The sequence below is a fragment of the Oncorhynchus nerka genome, linkage group LG28, assembly GCF_034236695.1.
Source record: "Oncorhynchus nerka isolate Pitt River linkage group LG28, Oner_Uvic_2.0, whole genome shotgun sequence".
Lineage (NCBI taxonomy): Eukaryota > Metazoa > Chordata > Actinopteri > Salmoniformes > Salmonidae > Oncorhynchus > Oncorhynchus nerka.
The window spans coordinates 55,367,637-55,389,775 of record NC_088423.1 but is presented as its reverse complement, the minus strand read 5'-3'; the positions used below and the strand labels follow the sequence as shown (position 1 = coordinate 55,389,775).

Below are 22,139 nucleotides of genomic sequence, written 5' to 3'. Positions count from 1 at the left end.
AGTTACAGCACACCTATCTGATATCATTCAAATGAGTTTCTCATTGAAAGATGGGAATCAGTAGAATTCTAGACAGCTGAGCATCTCAAAAAGAACTCTGTCGTTTTTTTTATCCACACCATGTGATTCTTAAGGGAACGTTCTCTAAAGTTGTGGGAACATTTGCTGTTAGCTGGGATGATGTGATTCTTATCGATGCACGTTTCCCAAAGTAAACAGCCATTCAAATGTACACACTGATAGAGACCCCAAACGTATACTCTCCTAAAATCAGATCCTCTCCCCATAATGCCAACCCCATTGCCACAATGTAAAATAGTATATTATTAGCATACTGTATTAGCATGTTAGCCCAGCCATAACCAGCGAGAGCAGTGGCATAGCAGCCCCATGGCCCCTCACTCGTCTGGGGCAGGCCTGGAGCGACAAGGCCCTTGACAGTTATCACATTGTTTCAGCCTGACACAGGCAGCATGCCACATGCTAACCCTCTAACCTGGCGTGAGCTTCACAGTATGAATAGTAAGAGAAGAGAGACCGGGGAGGGGGAGTGGGTGTAATATGGTGTAACGCTCCACACTCTACTGCCTGCATCAGTGAGAGAGAGAGAGAGAGAGAGAGAGAGAGAGAGAGAGAGAGAGAGAGAGAGAGAGAGAGAGTTTGTGTGTTATGGAGAAAGGTGTCAGTGTGTGTGAGAGAGGTAGAAAGAGTGTGTGTGTGTTGCGGGGGTAGGGAAAGGGAAAAGCATATTTGAATCAGAGATGTGCTCTGGTGCCCGTTTAGCAGTTTTCGGTAATGGCACATCTTGTCAGGAAGTATCAGTGGACCGCTACACTGGGGTGATTACGACATGGCAGTGGCCTGTTTTAGCATATACCGCTGCTATTGATATCTCCCTCTTTCTCTCTCCCTCTTTCCCTCTCTCGCTCTTCTACCTTCTCCATCACTCGTTCTCTCTTTTACTCTTTCTCTCAGTTTTACTCTCTCGCACTCCATCTCATGTCGAGGTCAACTTATGAAACCTCTCTGGCCACTGCGATTGCCCAGAAGGTCAAACAGGTCTGCATTAGGGAGATAGAGAGGACACAAGGTGGGGGTCAGAGGAGACATAGGGGCAGAACCTTGGTGGCAGGGCCATAGGCGGTGAGGGGTTAACTCGACAACTCAACTTTGAGGTGAGTGCACAGGGCAAGGCTGATTAAAATTGTGAATAATTGTCCTTTTGAGCTCATTAGCACGTTGGCGCTAGCGCAGCCTCTCCAGGGGGAGAGCGTATGAACCACATCGTGCAGCTCCTCCACTACTCTTGCCTCAGGCTAGAAGCAGTCTAACCGACTCCAGCAGCCAGTGCTGGTTAAAGGTATATATTTAGGAGAGAGAGAGAAAAATATAACACCAAAATATATCCTATACTGCATACATGTACCATACTCACCTTTCCATCTACCACATGATACAAACCAACATCACAATACCCAAAACAATACCCACTTCTACAACCGTATATCCCAAAAAAATTCCAAAACTCTTCCCAATCCCAAACATCACATTAAACAGATACTCATGGTCTACTCTATCAAAAGCCTTCTCTTGATCTAAAGAGACCAGTCCAAAGTTCACATTAGAACCTCTCGACAAGTCCAACATGTCCCTGATTAAGGACAAGTTGTCCGTAATTAGGTGTCCCGGTACACAATATGTTTGGTCCTTATGTTCTATCGAGTCCAAATGGGACTTCAGTCTGTTAGAGAGGACCTTGGCAAATATCTTGTAGTCCGCACAGAGTAATGCCACAGGCCTCCAGTTCTTAAGTTCACACAAGTCCCCTTTTTTGGGCAGGTTAGTCAGAGCCTCCTGACGACAGCTCATCGGCAACTCTCCTACCCCGACGCATTCACGCAACATGCAAAAGAAGTCCTGTCCAATTATTCCCCAGAATTTTTTATAAAACTACACTGGGAGTCCATCGACCTCCGGTGCACGACCGGGGACATCTGGGTTACAGCCTCTGCCAGTTCATGGGACAACAATGTAAAGCTCTTGTAAGAGCTTTACATTGAACTTCCAATAGGATGACTGCCGGGGCCCTGGTGAAATAGACAGCCGAGCCATGGTTATGTGGTGATCCAAAAACCCCACTGGGAGAATGGTAGCGTCCAACAGCCTATTGCTCCGATTCCTAGACATATAAAACCGATCGAGTCGGGCTGCACTCACCCTAGCACCAAAAACCTTCACTCATGTATACTGTCTTGTGTTGGGATGTTTAGTTCTCCAAACATCCACTAGGTCGAACTGATTAATGATGTCCCTTAACACTCCCACTGACACTGAATGAGGCTCTTCACGATTTCTGTCTTTCGTAAAATCCATTGTACAGTTCCAGTCCCCTCTGACCACCAGCGTCTCCTCAGGCGCTACCTGTGAGAGTTCCTGTCTAAGACTCCCAAATAGAACCCCACTCTCTCTCCCTGTATTAGGCGCATACACATTTATAAAGACAAAACCCATATTGTTAATTTCTGCTTTTACAACCAGCGGCCTAACCCTACACACCTCCTTTGAGGAACAAATTGTTACAGACAGACCCAGTGCAAAAAGGACTGCCACCCATGCACAAAAATGTATCCCATGGCTCAAAATTTGCCCCTTTCCACCAGAGCCCCCATTCGACTTCATTCATCACATCATGTGTCTCCTGCAGAAACAACACCTGTATTTTTTTTGTTTTACATATTCACCCAACACACTCCTCTTTCCCGCATCTCTGGTGCCATTTATATTGAGTGAGCCTACCTGAAGAGTCTCCATAAGAAGTGGGAGAAAAGCCAGCAAAGAAAGAGACCAATAGCAAAGCTCAAAAAGCCCCAGTGTCAGAAAGAAAATATACATCTTAACAGTATCTGAAGGTAAACCTTTACACACTGTTGTGACCCACTTCCTCAACCTAAACCGTTTCCTGGGTGAGAGGGCACCATGCCCCTCATTTTTCATAGCATGTTGTACTGATCTTACAAACGTTCTCAGATCAGAAAAAAAGCCTCAAGATTGACTTGTTTTCCCTTGGTCTCATTCAGGAACCTTATCAGTTCTCTCAATGTGTACTTTGACCCCTCTGCTTGACTGGCTGTCGGCTCCGGACCCATTGAAAAATAACTCCTCATACTCTTTCTCACACTCACGTTCCTCCTCATCTCTATCTCCCATCCTGACCACCTGCACTTCCTCTCTGGTCAGGGCATCCCCCACAGCAACAGGTAAAGTTTCCATGGTGCCTTTGACCACACCCTTTTTCCTTTTCCGCTTGACACCCCCCCACCCCCAGTCTCTTACACTTCCCCACTATAGTCTCCTCATCCACTAGCATAACCTGACTAGACCCAGCCTCATCTACACCACCCTCCATAGCATGACTAGGCCCAGCATCATCTACACCACCATCCATAGCATAACTAGGCCCAGCCTCAGCTACCCCACCATCTCTAGCTTGACTAGACCCAGCCTCCACTACACCACCATCCATAGCCTGACTAGACCCAGCCTCCGCTACCCCACCATCTCTAGCCCGACTAGACCCAGCCTCCACTACACCACCATCCATAGCCTGACTAGACCCAGCCTCCGCTACCCCACCATCCATAGCCTGACTAGACCCAGCCTCCGCTACCCCACCATCTGTAGCCTGACTAGACCCAGCCTCAGATACCCCACCATCCATAGCATGACTAGGCCCAGCCTCATCTACACCACCATCTCTTGCATGACTAGGCCCCGCCTCATCTACACCACCATCTCTAGCCTGACTAGACCCAGCCTCCGCTACCCCACCATCTCTAGCCTGACTAGACCCAGCCTCAGATACCCCACCATCCATAGCATGACTAGGCCCAGCCTCATCTACACCACCATCTCTTGCATGACTAGGCCCAGCTTCATCTACACCACCATCCCTGGCATGAGTAGGCCTAGCCTCTGCTGTCTGCATCTCATTACCCCCTTCACGTTGACTTCGATTTCCCCTACTGGCGCTTGTACCCTCACCTTGTCTACGGCCTTTATGTGGGCACGCAAAGCTCTTATGCCCCAAAAACACTCAAAACACCCTACTGTGCTGGCAAACCCTGCATAGAGACCCTCCTCATGCCTCACTTTAAAATGCACATTTAGCTGTTGCTCATTGTTATTCAGAAACATAAACACTTGCCTCCGGAACGAAACAACGTGATTGACGGCATCTGCCTGAAAACCTCCCGACAGTACACGAAAACCGCTAGCAAACTTACCAAAAACACTCAGCTCTTTCCTGATTTGATCATCCGTAAAAAACGGAGGAAAATTTGCAACTACCACTCTTGTCGAAGGGGTAGAGAGAGGTGACCACAATCACTTCTTAGGACAGAGCCCTCCACACCAAACACTCAAACTCCAAAAAACTCCAAGCATGCACAGACAGACAGAGAGAGAGAGAGAGAGAGAGAGAGAGGAGGAAAGGAAGAAGCATGGAGAAAGGTTGAGAGAGAGATGGTAGATGAGGCTGGGTCTAGTCAGGAGAGACAAATGGAGCCAGACAGGCAGAGAGAGAAAAGATGCTAAGGAAAATGTAAAAGCAGGTGATGCGATGAAAAGTAAAACAAAGAGTCTGTTGAGAAGAAAGATGAAAACAGGAGGAGAAAAGAAAGGATAGCAAGGAAGAGGGGCGAGGTACACAGTGGGAGTAAAAGTTGCAAGAATAGAGAGAAAGAGAGACGGAGAGATGTGTTTCACAAAAAAAATTGTTTTTGCACCAAACCACATTAAGAAACAAGCAGCAAAACAATAATGTCCCATATAGAGCATTGCCCCAATGGCCAAACGAATCTCCTTTTCCCTTAAATGGTAAGACAACAGAACAGGCATTCACTTGGCCATCTGTCTCTTGAGGACCCCTCATGGACCCCTGTTCCTGTGTAGATGACCCTATCATAACCCTATCCCATTGTTTCCATACTGTCTCCCTTTGCACCATGTCACCCGACCCCTTCTGAGCATAACATTAACCAGAGGTACTCACACCCAACAAACACTGGTGAGGCAAAAATAAGATGTTTTGTATCTATAATGGAATAAAATATCACCTTATTTTTGCCTCCCAGTGTCAAATGTTTTATTCCATTCATGCCCTTTGAGATGACATTAACTGTGAAGCACTGTGCCACATACTCATTGAACTCACATCCAAGCCTTGAAGTTCGAAATACTGCTGCTTCCCTTCAGTCAGTCAATTTTAGCACAACATACTATGTGGAGTCGCACTCTGGCGACTTTGGTTGAAGGATCTACAATCACGCCTGACAAGGCCAATTCAATTTGCATCTCGCTGGAAGCCCTGCCTTCCACAGGTGATAAGCATGAGCCTCAGATTCATTTTACCTGCTGTGAAGAGGAACAATTCACGCTCTTAAAACAAACAACTGTAAAATGTTGCGACAACTAAACTGTTCCATAGTGGTAGAGCGTGCTCACCCCTGGACATTGTGTGCTTAACAATTATATCAATCAAAAATATAAACGCAACATGTAACGTTAGTCCCATTGAAATAAAAGCTATGGGAACATTTTCATATGCACAAAAAGCTTATTTCTCTCAAATGTTGTGCACAAAATTAGTGAGGATTTCTCATTTGCCAAGTTAATCCATCCACTTGTGACAGGTGTGGCATCTCAGGAAGCTGATTAACAGCATGAACATTACACATGTGCACCTTCTGCTGGTGATAATAAAAGGCCACTCTAAAATGTGCAGGTTTGTCACACAACACAATGTCACCGATGTCTGAAGTTTTGAGGGAGCCTGCAATTGGCATGCTGACTGCAGGAATGTCCATCAGAGCTGTTACCAGATCATTTAATGTTCATTTCTCTACCATAAGCCGCCTCCAATGTCGTTTTAGGGAATCTGGCAGTGCATCCAACCGGCCTCATAACCGTAAACCACGTGTAACCACACCAGTTCAGGACCTCCACATCCAGCTTCTTCACCTGCGGGATCATCTGAGGAGGGGGAGGGGGTGCTGAGGAGTATTTATGTCTGTAATAAAGCCCTTTTGTTGAGGAAATACTCATTCTAATTGACTGGGCCTGACTCCCTAGTGTGTGGACCTTGCTCCCAAGTTGGTGGGCCTATGCCCTCCCAGGCCCACGCCTGACTGCGCCCCTGCCCAGTAATGTGAAATCCTTAGATTAGGGCCTAATTTATTTATTTCAGATGACTGTTTTCCTTCTATGAACTGTGACTCAGTAAAATCATAGAAATTGTTTCATGTTGCGTTTATATTTTTGTTCAGTATAGTTATTCTTTAATTTGCTAGTGCAATGTGTAAGATGGCTAAGATCATGCCCGAGTCAGTATTTCTCTGAAAGATTCTCACAATTTATGTGTAGTTTGTCTCGGGGTTGAGATCATGCCCGAGTCAGTATTTCTCTCAAAGATTCTCACAATTTATGTGTAGTTTGTCTCGGCTTGGAACACGCTCAGGCGGCCCTTGCACGAACCAATCAGTGTGTTAATTGTCACGTATTTCGGGCAAACTCCCTGGAAATACATGTAGCATTCTTGAGGAAGCTTGGACTTTTCTTTCCAGGATGCCAGTACCTCTGCTGGGACTGAGATGCAGGAAGCGGAGAGAGATGTTGGGCTCTGGTCAGAACATGTGGAACTAGCATGCCAACAGGGGGATAGTGTGACAGCTGGTTATATACAGGGCCCAGGTTCGGATAAAGACTTGGTTCTCTGGACGGATCCAGGGGTTTCTAGGGTGATGAAAAGGACTTAGTTCCGGGACAGCCACCATCTCGCACTAAGAAAAACTAGTATCCAATGCATCATTCATAGAATTGTTCTACAGGGCGGCTATGCATTTGAAGGTGAAGTGGCCATGTTCAAACCCGCTTCAGAAGTCATCAAGGTTCGGTGGGAAGCAACTGGCCCCTCTGGCTGCCACAGTCAAGCACCACCTACCCCTGTTTCTGGATTTCATCTAAGAATTGACAACAACCTGGTCCAAACCTCATTCAGCTAAGCTGATGCTTTATGAGTGTGACCCCTTCATGGATCCGGAAGGGATGGAGGGGGCAGGGCTGGTACACAAGCAACCGGGGGGTGGCAAGTTAGCTGGCCACCTAACCCTATTGGTAACAAAGGCGTGGCTAATGTGAATCGTATGTTCCCTAACAAGCAGTGTCGCTTTTCGGCTGCTCAGCTGGAGAAGGTGTATCGTGCAGAGGGGGTGGCTGCCCGAGTCCTGTCGTCTTTCACTATGTTGCAGGTCTACCAGACTGAGTTGGTGGAGGACATGGTCACGGCTTTGGCCACAGGAGAGCCCATGCAGAGCTCTGGATGAGACCTGTGTTACGGCCAACTTCCTTCATGGGGTTCGGGAAGAGCATGGCAGCTACTGTAGTGGCATAACGTCATCTTTGGTCAACGTTTCGCAGGTGCCCGAGAAGGACAGACAGTCATACCTTGGTGAGCCAAAAATCTCCCACGGGGTTGCTTGGTTTGGCCCTGTAGGCTATACAGGTCGGTTCAAGGCCAAAAAGAAGCAAGAAGAGGCGCTGCATGCTTTTCTCCCTCGGAGGTCCTTTGGCGATGCCGAGGGTGGCACTTTCCAGAAGGCCGGCAGTCAGAGCATCGCCGGGTAAGCGGATCAGCCTGGTTCCCAGGCGCAACACCAGTATGCCTGGCACCCTGCTTCCAGGGTCGAGGTGAGAGATGGTCCTGACACCTCACAGGGAAAAGACAGCCCCCGCACACCTTGCTTGGGGATGGGGGGTGAAACAACCATTTGAGGTATGTCACCAATGGCACCGATGACGGGACAGGGGCTGAGGGTATTGGCCTACCTTGACGACTGGCAGATAGCAGCAGAGTCAAGGGAACAAGCAGTGTTACACACATCCAGGCTGAAATCGAATGTTCAGTCCTAGGTTTTATTTTAAACCAGGAAAAAAGCTGTCTAACCCCATTGCAGCGCATTCCATTCCTTAGTACATCAAGCTTTTCTATCCAGGGAGAGGGTGCCCTGGTTCCAGCTCGGCTTGGCCCAATTTAGGTTGGGGCGAACAGTACGTTTTGCCGGTTCCTGCACCTTCTGGGGATAATGGCTTCTATGAGAGTGGTTATTCCCCTGGGACCATTATTGATGCGGTCCGTCCAGTGCTGGATACTAGTGACATGCTTTGATGCATCTCACCACCTAAACTGGCCAAATCAGTGGAGGGATCCCCAGCCACTATCACAAGGGGTTCTGATGGGTGTTGTTCCACAAGGTGGTCACAACAGACGCGTCCCCCCAAGGGTGGGGTCCCCCCAGTGGCAAACATCAACAGACAAGGGGTGATTAGGTCCCTCCCGTTGCTCTCCCTTCAGACAGTGCTTGTTCCAGGTTTCCTCAACTCGGGTGCGGACCTGCTATTCAGGGGGAGACAACGCCCCTGGGTGGTTGGCCATATTTGGGAGAGGTTCTTTATGCATCGGAGAGAAAACTCACAGTGTCATCTATTTTTTTCGATGAGGGACCTGAGTTCCCCATTGGGAACGGATGCTCTGGCAAACCAGTAGTTCTGATTCAGTCCAATTTGGAAAGGGTGCAACTGGAGGGCTTATCAGACATTTTTGTGGCCCCCCATTGGCCCAGGTAGCCTTGGTTCGTGGAGCTCATTCACCTTTAGGCGGGACCCAATGGCAAATCCCGTTGCGCAGTTACCTATTGTCCCATGTGCACAGGTTTGGCACGAGAGGCCAGAGATTTGGTTCCTATGGGTCTGGCCCCTGAGAGGGCCAATATGATGTCTAGGGGTTTACCTCCGAATGTTATAGTCTGCAATGGTGCCCCCCACAAGAGGGCTGTATGTATTTATTCCCAGTGTATTTATACCTGTGTTCTCTGTTTGTCTGTTGCCAGTTCATTTTGTTTCATGAAACCTACCAGCATTTGTCCCCTTGCTCCTGTCGGTTCTTGTTCCTGTTTTCTAGTTTTTCCCAGTTTTGACCTTTCTGCCTGCCCTGACCCTGAGCCTGCGTGCCTTGTGTTCTATACCTTGCCACACCGCTCTGGATTATTGACCCCATGGCTGCCCTGACCCTGAAACTACTGCCTGCCGTTCTGTACCTGTTGTACCCTTTTTGGATTACTGACCTCTGCCTGCCCTTGACCTGTCGTTTGCCTGCCCCTGTACTAGAAATAAACTGTTAATTCGACACTGTCTGCATCTGAGTCATACCTGAAACCTGATAAACAGTACTTATTGTCATAACGTTGTGGTTTCTTCCTTCCCTGGTAGTTCATTGATAGATAACAATTTAATTGATAAGATTACTGATTGGCCAGAGATTCTACCCAGTTGCGAATAAGTTCCTAATTGAGGAAAGAAATAGTGAAATCCCAGTATAGGCTGGATGACATTGTTTTCACTTCTTTAAACATGCCATTTTGTAGACACTTTTATCCAAATTGACTTACAATAGTGCAAACATTTTTCATTTTATGGGTGGCCCCAGCGGGAATCTAATCCACAATCCTGATGTTCTAAACACAATTCTATACCAGCTGAGCCACACAAGACCCCTTCATGCTCCACCTCAAGGTTCCCTTGTCCAAAGAATGAGTATACTGCTATGGTATCCTTTATGTGGTCGGGAGACAAGGTGAAAATGTAGCATACAATAATGGTACGGTTATTTAGAAACAGTCTAACATGCTAATTCATTTAGTTTGGTCGATGGAGCATTTTATTAGGGTCTTTTGACAGTGATCCGTTCTGTTGCAGTTGTTCTATTGAGCAACAACTAATTCGGTGGAACGTTGATCGAGATTGCAAGCGATTGACTCGAGTTCTGCCTAAGCATTATCGATAGCTTGGTCCATCACTCGATACTGATCCAGTGAAAGACAAACATGACCAAGGGATGATTTCTTGCTTGAAGCTAATGAGTGGGATATGTAGTGGCAGAGTGTGTGTGAGAGAGAATAATCATGTACATGTGTGTGCCTGTATGTGTATTAGAGAGAGTGAGTGTTTTATTTTATTTATTTATTTCACCTTTATTTAACCAGGTAGGCAAGTTGAGAACAAGTGTGAATGCAAAAAAAAAGTGAAAGTGTGAATGCATCCTTGTGTGAATGTGCCCATGTGTGTGTTTGTGTTTGTGTGTGAGTGTATTAGAGTGCCCATGTGTTTGTATGTGTACCCATGTCCTTGAATGTGCCCGTGTGTGTGTGTGTGTGTGTGTGTGTGTGTGTGTGTGTGTGTGTGTGTGTGCATCCATGGTTGTGTGTGTGTGTGTGTGTGTGTGTGTGTGTGTGTGTGTGTGTGTATGAGAGTCTATTGGCAGAGAGGAAACTCAGGAAGGTCATGAATCCTCTTGCAGATACAAGGCACACGTCCCATGATTGATACGCGTAGTTACTTTATCACCAATGCCCATGCATACCAATGAATTGCCGGCTGAATTCACTTCATTCATGACAAGACGTTTTACTTCCCGGCCCCATCTTCTACAGTTGCATAAAGCACATGAGAGCCGGGGAAACTAGGGAAAGTCACAACCATTATCGATCACGACAAGAGGGAACCCTTCAATGTGACCTAGAAAGGCAAGACATTAACACACACACACAAATACTCTCACTCTCTCTCTCTCACACACACACACACACACACACACACACACACACACACACACACACACACACACACACACACACACACACACACACACACACACACACACACACAGCTTAGAAAACCACTACTGAAGATAACTATTTGTATTACTTTCATGCCAAAGAATACGAGATAAATGAGGGGAATGTCAAATAGTTTAGGTCATTGTATTACAGGGGTTCTCAAACTATTTTGGCCCACGACCCCATTTTGTTATCTGAAAATTGTGAAGAAAATGATTTAGCCTGATAAACAGCCAATGTTTACTTTTTTATTTGGGGCTATGGCAGTCAATTGAAAAACATTCTAACAGTATTGTCTTCTCAACTCACCATCACAAACTGTTAATGTGGGGCTATAACACTCAATTGCAAATAAATCTGACATAATGTATCTTATCTCACCACCACTAATGAGATGGGTATGCTTGATGCATGTCGCGTCAGATATTCTCAAAGTCAGGGGGCGTGGTCGACAGTGCACACCTCATCTCTGCTGTCACATCCATTTGAATAATTTTAATTTAGATTTTTAAGGTTAACCACATTACAATGATTTTTTAAGGATATTGGAAATTCTCCCGCAACAATGGTTCCCTAGTTTGGAAAGCCTCTTCATTTGGGATTGAAGTGAGCTATCAAACATCATATTGGCTTAATATATAATATTATATAAAGCAGACGCTTTTATCCAAAGAGACGTACAGTTTAAGTGTTGATCGGATCTAGGAATTGAACCCACTGCTCTGTCGTTACAAGCGACAAAGGACCAGCTTCAGCACATTACATCGCCGAACAGGTCTCTTTGTGACGGTCAAGCAAACAGCCACTTGCAACCTTCACATCTTTACATCTTCTACTAAAAGTCAACAAAAAGTTGAAAACTGGAGAGCAGTGTCAATTTTGATAAAAATTCCGCTACTCAAATGCCCCCAAGAAAGCATTCAACTATATACAATGATCTATCATTTTTCATATTTCTCAATTGTGGCTGGGTTTGCATTTAGGGATATCTACGACTAAACAGGTTGTTACTGCGACTTTAAAGCAAATCCAAACAAATAAAAGGGACAGAGATAAATGTCCAGAGAGGTGGCTGTCGAAGGGAGTGAGGAAGCGCAGCCAAGATCGCAGACGTCGACTGTTTTAGCGGCAGTGACAGGCCATTGATTAAATGCCGGAATGAATGGTGCAAACGGAGAATCAATTGCTCCACCCCTTCCTCTCTTCCCCTGGCTTGAGGGGGTGGTTCTGAAGGGGTGGTCTTCAAGCCTTCTTTATGCAGATCAATGATTTTTAACGCTTCACACTGCTAAATTGATTGCGAAGGTCTGTGGGCCTGTGTTAGTTTTTAGTAACACAAAATGAAAGATGAAAATATACAAATGCTTTTTAAACACTGAACCAAATGTCTCTAAAAGCTTGATATCAAGGGGCCTAGATTCAGTGAATTCCCAATTGTGCATTGCCAGGTTTAAAAAAACGGCCCACCTACTGAACCTGGGTAAGCTTACTACAGTAGGCTATCCCTCCTTGTCGCTAACGTTCCCTAACGCAAACATGACTAACGCAAACATCATTGTTTACCGTATAGCTAGCGAGGGCATTTACTCCACATTTGGGAGGAGTGTTTGTAACGGCCCGTGTCGCTGACTAAACGTTGCATGCCAGACACTGATAGAGTGCAAACCAGATTCCTGATGAATTTTTCATTCTGCTGCATCATGTGCATCGAGGCAGTGCATTTAAAATGTGTATAGGATCTTCATGGCACTTGCAAATATGCTATGTAAGTTAGGGATTCATAAATACTGTATAGGTTCCTTTAGATCTCCCGATGCAGGTCAGTGACCTAGTTTGAATGCAGGATTTGACCACAATGCCAGGGTACCAACGTAGGTGTGACATGAGGAAATTGTCTCTGCTATCTTTCGTGCGGGATGCATATTTAAACGGTGACATGTATTCCAAATGCTACAAGGTGGTTGTGGAGGCAGAGTTAGATAAGATAGAGACGGACTTAGGCAGAAGCTGGGGAGAGAGAAAGGTGGGAAGGGGAGAGGGAGAGAGGGAGAGAGGGAGAGAGAGAGAGCGAAACCGCCACACAGGACACAACAACAGTACAGTCGAGAAGTCTACGAACAGCCGGGGTTGTGGGAGCAAACAAGCGAGAACAAGTGGATATGGCAGAGGGAGATGAACGGGGAGATCAGTTTGAGAGAGGGAGAAAGAGAGGAGAGAGACAGGAAAAAAACAGAAAGTGAGGGGAATAGGCAACACAATCTAACACTCAATTAGTGCAAATATGTACAAAAAGTATTTTAGCAAATGTTGTGTGCTTTTGTGTGGCTTAATTCATTTTAAAATACACACATTTCTCTGCAACTTAGGAAAATACATTTTTGGAGGTCAAACCTAACAATCTTTTTAAAGTCATTGGAGCAATGCATTTTGGGAAATTGTGTTCTACACTGCCTTTTCTTGTGTCCTACATTTATTTAAATAAAACAAACGTGTTAAAAACCCAATATTGTTAATAAACCAGGTTGTCACCGAAATGCTTATAAAAGTAGCCTTATATATTTTTTTAAATGTTTATGCAAACACTATTTTCCATGCTTATTTTTCGCTTAATACTTTGGGATACTGGTGCTGTGGTGTATTTTATGAGGGTTGCCAGATTGGAGTGAAAAGTTGTATTTGTCCATTTTTTTGTGGATTAAATTGAATGTTGTCCTCATCAACCTACACACAATTCCCCATAAGGACAAAGCGAAAACAGGTTTTTGGACATTTTCTCTGCAGCACTCAGCACTTTATGGTAGAGTGGCCAGATGGAAGCCACTCCTCAGCTAAAGGTGGAAACCAGGCACCACTCATCACCTGGCCAATGCCATCCGTACGGTGAAGCACGGTGGTGGCAGCATCATGCTGTGGGGATGTTTTTCAGCGGCAGGGACTGGGAGAATAGTCAGGAGCAAATTACAGAGAGATCCTTGATGAAAACCTGCTCCAGAGAGCTCAGGACCTCAGACTAGTGCAAGGGTTCGTCATCCAACAGGACAACGACCCTAAGCACACATCCAAGACAATGAAGGAGTGGCTTTGGGACAAGTCTCTTGAGTGGCCCAGCCAAAGGCCGGACTTGAACCCGTTCAAACATCTCTGGAGAGACCTGAAAATAGCTGTGCAACGACGCTCCCCATCCAACCTGACAGAGCTTGAGAGGATCTGCATAGATGAACGGGAGAAACTTCCCAAATACAGGTGCCAAGCTTGTCGTGTCATACCCAAGAAGACTCAAGGCTGTAATCACTGCCAAAGGTGCTTCAACAAAGTACTGAGTTAGGGTCTGAAAACTTGTGTTAATATGATATTTCTGTTATAAATTTGAAAATAAAAAAATATATAAAAAACTTTGCTCTGTCATTATGGGGTATTGTGTGTAGATTGATGAGGGGAAAAACTATTGTATCAATTTTAGAATAAGGCTGTAGCTTAACAAAATATGGAAAAAGTGAAGGGGTCTGAATACTTTCTAAATGCACTGTATGCAGGCTTACACTTCCAAGGACAATTCATGATGACAGGTTATATACTTAGGCTATTGTAACAAGGCATAGGGTAGCATTATAGGCCTACTGCCTCTGTCCAGAGGACTACTGGGCCTTCATGGCAACGGCTGATAGAGTTTCCTCCAGCTCGAGGCGGCAGGGTAGCCTAGTGGTTAGAGCGTTGGACTAGTAACCGAAAGGTTGCAAGTTCGAATCCCCGAGCTGACAAGGTACAAATCTGTCATTCTGCCCCTGAACAGGCAGTTAACCCACTGTTCCTAGGCCGTCATTGAAAATAAGAATTTGTTCTTAACTGACTTGCCTAGTAAAATAAAAGTTAAAAAAAAACAAAAAAAACATATGAGCCCTGGTTAGAGTCCCTGTTGCAGCTGTCACTTTCTTCCACAACTTTGGTGGCAGCATTGGGATCACGCCCAGCTCACGTCTAGTTATGGGAAGCATTCTGTTGTTCAACATTGTGTTGGGTGGTATTACATTGATATATCTAGTGAACAATGGATAAGTAACAATGGGCATGGCAGATGGAAGTAGTCACTACAGGTGTGACCAAGCCTTACATCGAAGTTACCTGAAGATGAATGGAAAGTGTTATACCCTGACCAGTTATTCAGAAGAAAATCCTCTGTGATTGTTTCATTTAAATAAGTTAACTTACCAGCGTGGACCCAGAACAAACACATTCTACACATTTACAAACGATCTGTTTAAGGTGTTATTACCACCATAGTGTTCTTTTGTTACTGAAGCCTTTTGACTCCTCGTACCTGCTTCTCTACTCCTGCGTCGGTTCTTACAGAAATATGAAAAGCGTTAGGAAGAAAATAGTTTAGGCCTACTGTTGCCTACACAAAAAAAGGCCCTTTCTGACTACAAGTGCACCAGTATCCCAAAGTATTAAGCGAAAACTAGCATAGAAAACAGTATTGGCATTCATGTAAAAAAATAACAACAACGTAAAGCTACTATTATATTCAAATTAGTTTGGTGACAACCTGGCTGATTAACAATATTGGGTTTATAACATGTTTGTATTTATATGAATAAATGTGGAACACAAAAAAAGGCACTGGCAAATAATTGAGGGAGTGTGTGAGTAAATGAACGACAGGGAGGTTTGACAAAACAGAGTGCGGGGAGGGGAGAGACAGAATGGAGGGGGAGGGATGTATCTGTGTGCACAGGCGTGTTTGCACTCAAGATCAAGGGGGCTTAATCTGATGGAACAATCTTTCCAGTATACCTGCATATTGGGGGGGCTTACGGCAAAAAGTGCACCCTTCACCTGCACGTTTCCCTTGACTTCACCGGCCACTAGCCACCACAGAAGGGTATATACGGAGGGCACACAGAGTGATATGCATCCACACACAGTCTAGATACACATACGTTACACAGGCTCACACACACTCCCATGAACCCAGAGCAGAGAGTGAAAGCTAGCATGGTGAAGCCTATGTGTTGAAACAAGCTGTGGGTGAGTGGATTAGGACAAGCCTGTTCAAACACACCACAGAGAGACACCAACCCTGCATCAAGGGCATAGGGGATGGGGTGTGTGTATGTAGGGGGAAGGGGGGGTGGGGTTGTTTGTGTACTCTATGAGTACAGTCCTGGCATGTGTGCATATTCACACAGATAACTGAGCTTCCAAATACTTGCAAACACCCATGCTGAATCTCAGTCATCTTTCACTCTAAGGTTGTGGAGGTAAAGAGAGAGAAAAAGTCCACTGACAAATTACCACAACAGCTTCCTCATGCATGGCATCCATTCTGCCCAAGCAGGACGCTGCTTCCCCCCTCTGTTTGAATCATTCCCAATGACATAGTGATTACTCAGCCCATCTTTCTACATCTTCCACCTTCCAAGGACAGCAGTATAGGAAGAAACCAGACCGGGGTTCAAATACTATTTCAAATATTTAAATTACTTTCACATACATTCAAAGTGGGGCGGCAGGGTAGCCTAGTGGTTAGAGCGTTGGTCTAGTAACCGGAAGGTTGCAAGTTCAAACCCCCGAGCTGACAAGGTACAAATCTGTCGTTCTGCCCCTGAACAGGCAGTTAACCCACTGTTCCTAGGCCGTCATTGAAAATAAGAATTTGTTCTTAACTGACTTGCCTGGTTAAATAAAGGTAAAAAAAGTGAATTATTCAGCTATATTTTATTTGAAAAGACAAGTGGTTTATATTTAATATTTTATGGTATTTGGAAATACACAAATACTTATTTCAAATACTGTACTATTTTCAAATACCTGGATTAAATGCATGGGAGTGTATTAAAGTCAGTGTATTTGATTGTTTGAAATAAAAATATATATATTTTTTACAAATAACCATTCAAATACTCAAATAAAAGTATTTGTTTTGGGCTGTGTATTTGAAAATATAAAAATACACCCCCAAAAAAATGTAATACCAGATAGAGAGAGAGAGAGAGAGAGAGAGAGAGAGTAGGCTAGTTCCCATGTTGAACGGCCGGGGGACTAACGGCAAGACTGCATCTGCTGGGGGCAAGGGGAGAATTAGTATGAAGTAGGCAATTTCCCTTTTTCTTTTCCCCTTCATTGCCACAGGCGAAGCTCATCTTTCCCAGCGCTCCCCTGGCGATCACAGAAAGGGGCTCTAGAACGGGGATGCTTCGGAGAAAGAGCTTGTGTCGTTTGAAGGAAAAATTGTTGACAAAGGGCAATGGTTGAACTTTAATTAGTGTAGAAGGGTGATACAGAGAGGAGGATTGTGGGGGTTTGGTGATATAATAAAAAGAAAACGAAGGTGAGGTTGTAGGGCGCGGACGGACATGTCCGGTGACTGGTGGAGCATGGGAGTCGATTTTGATTGTTCTTCAGACGAAAGAAAGAAAAAAAGAAATTAAGAAACAAAGGAGTTAAAGAAAGGAGGGAAAAGGAAAGGAGGGAAGGATCGCTGAGACAAATAGATGAAACTCCCTGTCAGGGCTTAGATCTCTGCCGCAAACTGACAGAGGAGAGACGGAGAAAGAGAGAGAGAGGGTGAAAAAGAGGGAGAGAAATAAAGAGAGGCGAACAGCCAGGGGAGTGACTGGCATTCCCTTTGTGAGCGGTACATTCAAAGAGCCTGTCATATCTGATAGGGAGCCTCGGAGAGAGAAGGGAGAGCTGACAGCTCGGCGACGGTAGCAGTGGGGAGTGTGTGGATTTCAGCGCTACCGGCTATTAGCACGATATTAGCACAATGTTCGCGTTAGCTTTAAGTGCATTGACTATTAAAATCTCAGCTTGTGTCTAAATGTGGACTTGAATTGCCACTATTATCATATCACCAGATTGGGGAGGAAATCATGAATTATTGGTGTTAATGGGTGGAAGGCCATATGTCTACGTTACCCAACTCAATTATTCAATAACAATGTCCTCTTGAATAAAAATGAGTATTTAAAGCATTTTCTGGAAGCTTGAGCATGTATATGTCAATGCAAAAGTGAATTTGCAGAGTCAAATTATGGATTTCACCATTTCAATAGGTTCCTACTTGCCACCTAGTAGGTGAAAGTATTTGTCATTTGAATCAGAAAAAAGGCCTACTTGATGTAAAGCTCAAGACTTAGATGTAAATATGTTCCCTTCCTCTTAATTGGGAATGATAAAACTGGTTGTTTGGATCCTGGATGCTGATTGAATGACACGCGTTCCAAGCAGTACTGTATTGGCCGTCACTGGCAAACCCATGCCTGCTAACAGTTCCATCGGAACGATCAGTGCGCCTTCATAAGAATATCATTATGTTCATGTTTCTGTCCAAATCAACTCTTTTATCTATCTCAACTCACACATTATTTCTCCTTGCTTCTACCCTAGCATTTGGTTTGGTACAGCGGAGGTTAATATAAGCTTTGTTGTCTGCCTGTCCGACCTAAGAAACAATGTTTCACCCCGCTATCGCGCGTCAAACAACCACATTTACCTGTGACTGTATTCATGATACAGCACTAACCCCTTAATTAAGCAATGAGTACTGTTGCAATGAATATGGGTGATGCAGTGCCAAGTCAAAACTAAGTAGAAATGTATATTACAGTACAGTAATTGCCAGGTTTTTCCCAAGAATTTGCATAGGTAATTGGTTATTATAATAATGACGTGTATGTTTCAGTGTGAACGAACAGAAACACTCGCTCAATCCGACAACCCAATTCTAATCAAAAACCAACCCGACCCCAAAGTTACTTTCAATCCAAAATGATATTTTCAAACATCTGTTCAGGCCGACAAACAACAAAGAGAGAGACGAAAGAAAGGCAAACCAGCTGGTGTTGTCCAAAAATAGCATTGACGCCACACTCTTCCTCCTCTCGTTTTCACCGAGGCGAGCCAGGCGAATGGCAGCACATCACCTCAGGTGCAACATATGCTCTTAATTCTAATCAATTTAGCTCTCAGCTGGACCGTGATGGGGAGGTGAAGAAATGGTAAGGAGGGGTGGGAGGACAGGAGGGTAGGATGGCATCTCCAGTTGATTGGGGGAGGGGATGTGTGTGTTTGAAAGAGAGTTGTGGGAGGTGGCACATCTCTGCCTATGTGAAGGGGTTGACAGTACATGCTGGGTGGTTAATGCAGGTGCAGTGGATGGATGTCAATAAGTAAGGTGGGAGAAAAAAAAAGGATGATTTAAAAGGGTCAGGTGGAGAGAGGGTGAAAGAGGGAGAGGGGGAGGAGAGGATGCAGAGAGAAAGGAGGACAGAGTAAGAGCGAGATTTCACAGAGAATAAGAAGACGGAGAGAGAGTGAGAAAGAGAGGGAGGAACAGAGAGAGAGTGAGTCAACAGAGCAGAGGTAAGAAGACGGAGAGAGAGTGAGTCAACAGAGCAGAGGTAAGAAGACAGAGAGAGTGAGTCAACAGAGCATAGGTTAGAAGACGGAGAGAGAGTGAATCAACAGAGCAGAGGTAAGAAGACGGAGAGAGAGTGAGAAAGAGAGGGAGGAACAAAGACAGAGAGAGAGGTCAACAGAGCAGAGAGAAGACAGAGAGAATGAGTCAACAGAGCAGAGGTAAGAAGACGGAGAGAGAGTGAGTCAACAGTGCAGAGGTAAGAAGACAGAGAGAGAGTGAGTCAACAGAGCACAGGTAAGAAGACTGAGAGAGAGTGCGTCAACAGAGCAGAGGTAAGAAGACAGAGAGAGTGAGTCAACAGAGCAGAGGTAAGAAGACGGAGAGAGAGTGAGAAAGAGAGGGAGGGAGGAAGACGGAAAGAGAGAGTCAACAGAGCAGAGGTAAGAAGACAGAGAGAGAATGAGTCAACAGAGCAGAGGTAAGAAGACTGAGAGAGTGAGTCAACAGAGCAGAAAGAAGACAGAGCAACAGAGCAGAGGTAAGAAGACAGAGAGAGTGAGTCAACAGAGCAGAGGTTAGAAGACGGAGAGAGAGTGAATCAACAGAGCAGAGGTAAGAAGACGGAGAGAGAGTGAAAAGAGAGGAAACAAAGACAGAGAGAGAGTGAGTCAACAGAGCAGAGGTAAGAAGACGGAGAGAGAGTGAGTCAACAGAGCAGAGGTAAGAAGACAGAGAGAGAGTGAGTCAACAGAGCACAGGTAAGAAGACTGAGAGAGAGTGAGTCAACAGAGCAGAGGTAAGAAGACGGAGAGAGTGAGTCAACAGAGCAGAGGTTAGAAGACGGAGAGAGAGTGAGAAAGAGAGGGAGGGAGGAAGACGGAGAGAGAGAGTCAACAGAGCAGAGGTAAGAAGACAGAGAGAGAATGAGTCAACAGAGCAGAGGTAAGAAGAGGAGAGGAACAAAGACAGAGAGAAGAGAGTGAGTCAACAGAGCAGAGGTAAGAAGACGGTGAGAGAGTGAGTCAACAGAGCAGAGGTAAGAAGACAGAGAGAGTGAGTCAACAGAGCACAGGTTAGAAGACTGGAGAGAGAGTGAATCAACAGAGCAGAGCAGAGAGTAAAAGAGAGGGAGGAACAAAGGAGAGAGTGAGTCAACAGAGCAGAGGTAAGAAGACGGAGAGAGAGTGAGTCAACAGAGCAGAGGTAAGAAGACAGAGAGAGAGTGAGTCAACAGAGCACAGGTAAGAAGACTGAGAGAGATTGCGTCAACAGAGCAGAGGTAAGAAGACGGTGAGAGAGTGAGTCAACAGAGCAGAGGTAAGAAGACGGTGAGAGAGTGAGTCAACAGAGCAGAGGTAAGAAGACGGTGAGAGAGTGAGTCAACAGAGCAGAGGTAAGAAGACGGAGAGAGAGTGAGAAAGAGAGGGAGGGAGGAAGACGGAAAGAGAGAGTCAACAGAGCAGAGGTAAGAAGACAGAGAGAGAATGAGTCAACAGAGCAGAGGTAAGAAGACGGTGAGAGAGTGAGTCAACAGAGCAGAGGTAAGAAGACGGTGAGAGAGTGAGTCAACAGAGCAGAGGTAAGAAGACAGAGAGAGTGAGTCAACAGAGCATAGGTTAGAAGACAGAGAGAGAGTGAATCAACAGAGCAGAGGTAAGAAGACGGAGAGAGAGTGAGAAAGAGAGGGAGGAACAAAGACAGAGAGAGAGAGTGAGTCAACAGAGCAGAGGTAAGAAGACGGAGAGAGAGTGAGTCAACAGAGCAGAGGTAAGAAGACAGAGAGAGAGTGAGTCAACAGAGCACAGGTAAGAAGACTGAGAGAGAGTGCGTCAACAGAGCAGAGGTAAGAAGACGGAGAGAGTGAGTCAACAGAGCAGAGGTAAGAAGACGGAGAGAGAGTGAGAAAGAGAGGGAGGGAGGAAGACGGAGAGAGAGAGTCAACAGAGCACAGGTAAGAAGACAGAGAGAGAATGAGTCAACAGAGCAGAGGTAAGAAGACGGAGAGAGAGTGAGTCAACAGAGAAGAGGTAAGAAGATGGAGAGAGAGAGTCAACAGAGCAGAGGTAAGAAGACGGAGAGAGAGTGAGAAAGAGAGGGAGGAACAGAGAGAGAGTGAGTCAACAGAGCAGAGGTAAGAAGACGGAGAGAGAATGAGTCAACAGAGCAGAGGTAAGAAGACGGTGAGAGAGTGAGTCAACAGAGCAGAGGTAAGAAGACGGAGAGAGAATGAGTCAACAGAGCAGAGGTAAGAAGACGGAGAGAGAGTGAGTCAACAGAGAAGAGGTAAGAAGATGGAGAGAGAGAGAGTCAACAGAGCAGAGGTAAGAAGACGGAGAGAGAGTGAGAAAGAGAGGGAGGAACAGAGAGAGAGTGAGTCAACAGAGCAGAGGTAAGAAGACGGAGAGAGAATGAGTCAACAGAGCAGAGGTAAGAAGACGGTGAGAGAGTGAGTCAACAGAGCAGACGTAAGAAGACGGAGAGAGAGTGAGTCAACAGAGCAGAGATAAGAAGACGGAGAGAGAGTGAGTCAACAGAGCAGAGGTAAGAAGACAGAGAGAGTGAGTCAACAGAGCAGAGGTAAGAAGACGGAGAGAGAGTGAGTCAACAGAGCAGAGGTAAGAAGACGGAGAGAGAGTGAGAAAGAGAGGGAGGAACAAAGACAGAGAGAGAGTGAGTCAACAGAGCAGAGGTAAGAAGACAGAGAGAGAATGAGTCAACAGAGCAGAGGAAAGAAGACGGAGAGAGAGTGAGTCAACAGAGCAGAGGTAAGAAGACAGAGAGAGTGAGTCAACAGAGCACAGGTAAGAGGACTGAGAGAGAGTGCGTCAACAGAGCAGAGGTAAGAAGACGGAGAGAGAGTGAGTCAACAGAGCAGAGGTAAGAAGACGGAGAGAGAGTGAGTCAACAGAGCAGAGGTAAGAAGACCGAGAGAGAGTGAGTCAACAGAGCAGAGGTAAGAAGACCGAGAGAGAGTGAGTCAACAGAGCAGAGGTAAGAAGACGGAGAGAGAGTGAGAAAGAGAGAAGAGGTAAGAAGATGGAGAGAGAGTG

The 22,139-nt window shown here is 45.5% G+C and overlaps 1 protein-coding gene across 1 annotated transcript in view; it reads right to left on the bottom strand.

Annotated features, from left to right (window-relative positions):
* The window catches only part of LOC115102815 (MAM domain-containing glycosylphosphatidylinositol anchor protein 1-like), a 397,798-nt gene that overhangs the window by 313,843 nt on the left and 61,816 nt on the right, over positions 1-22,139 (bottom strand). The gene's annotated exons all lie outside the window — the stretch shown is intronic.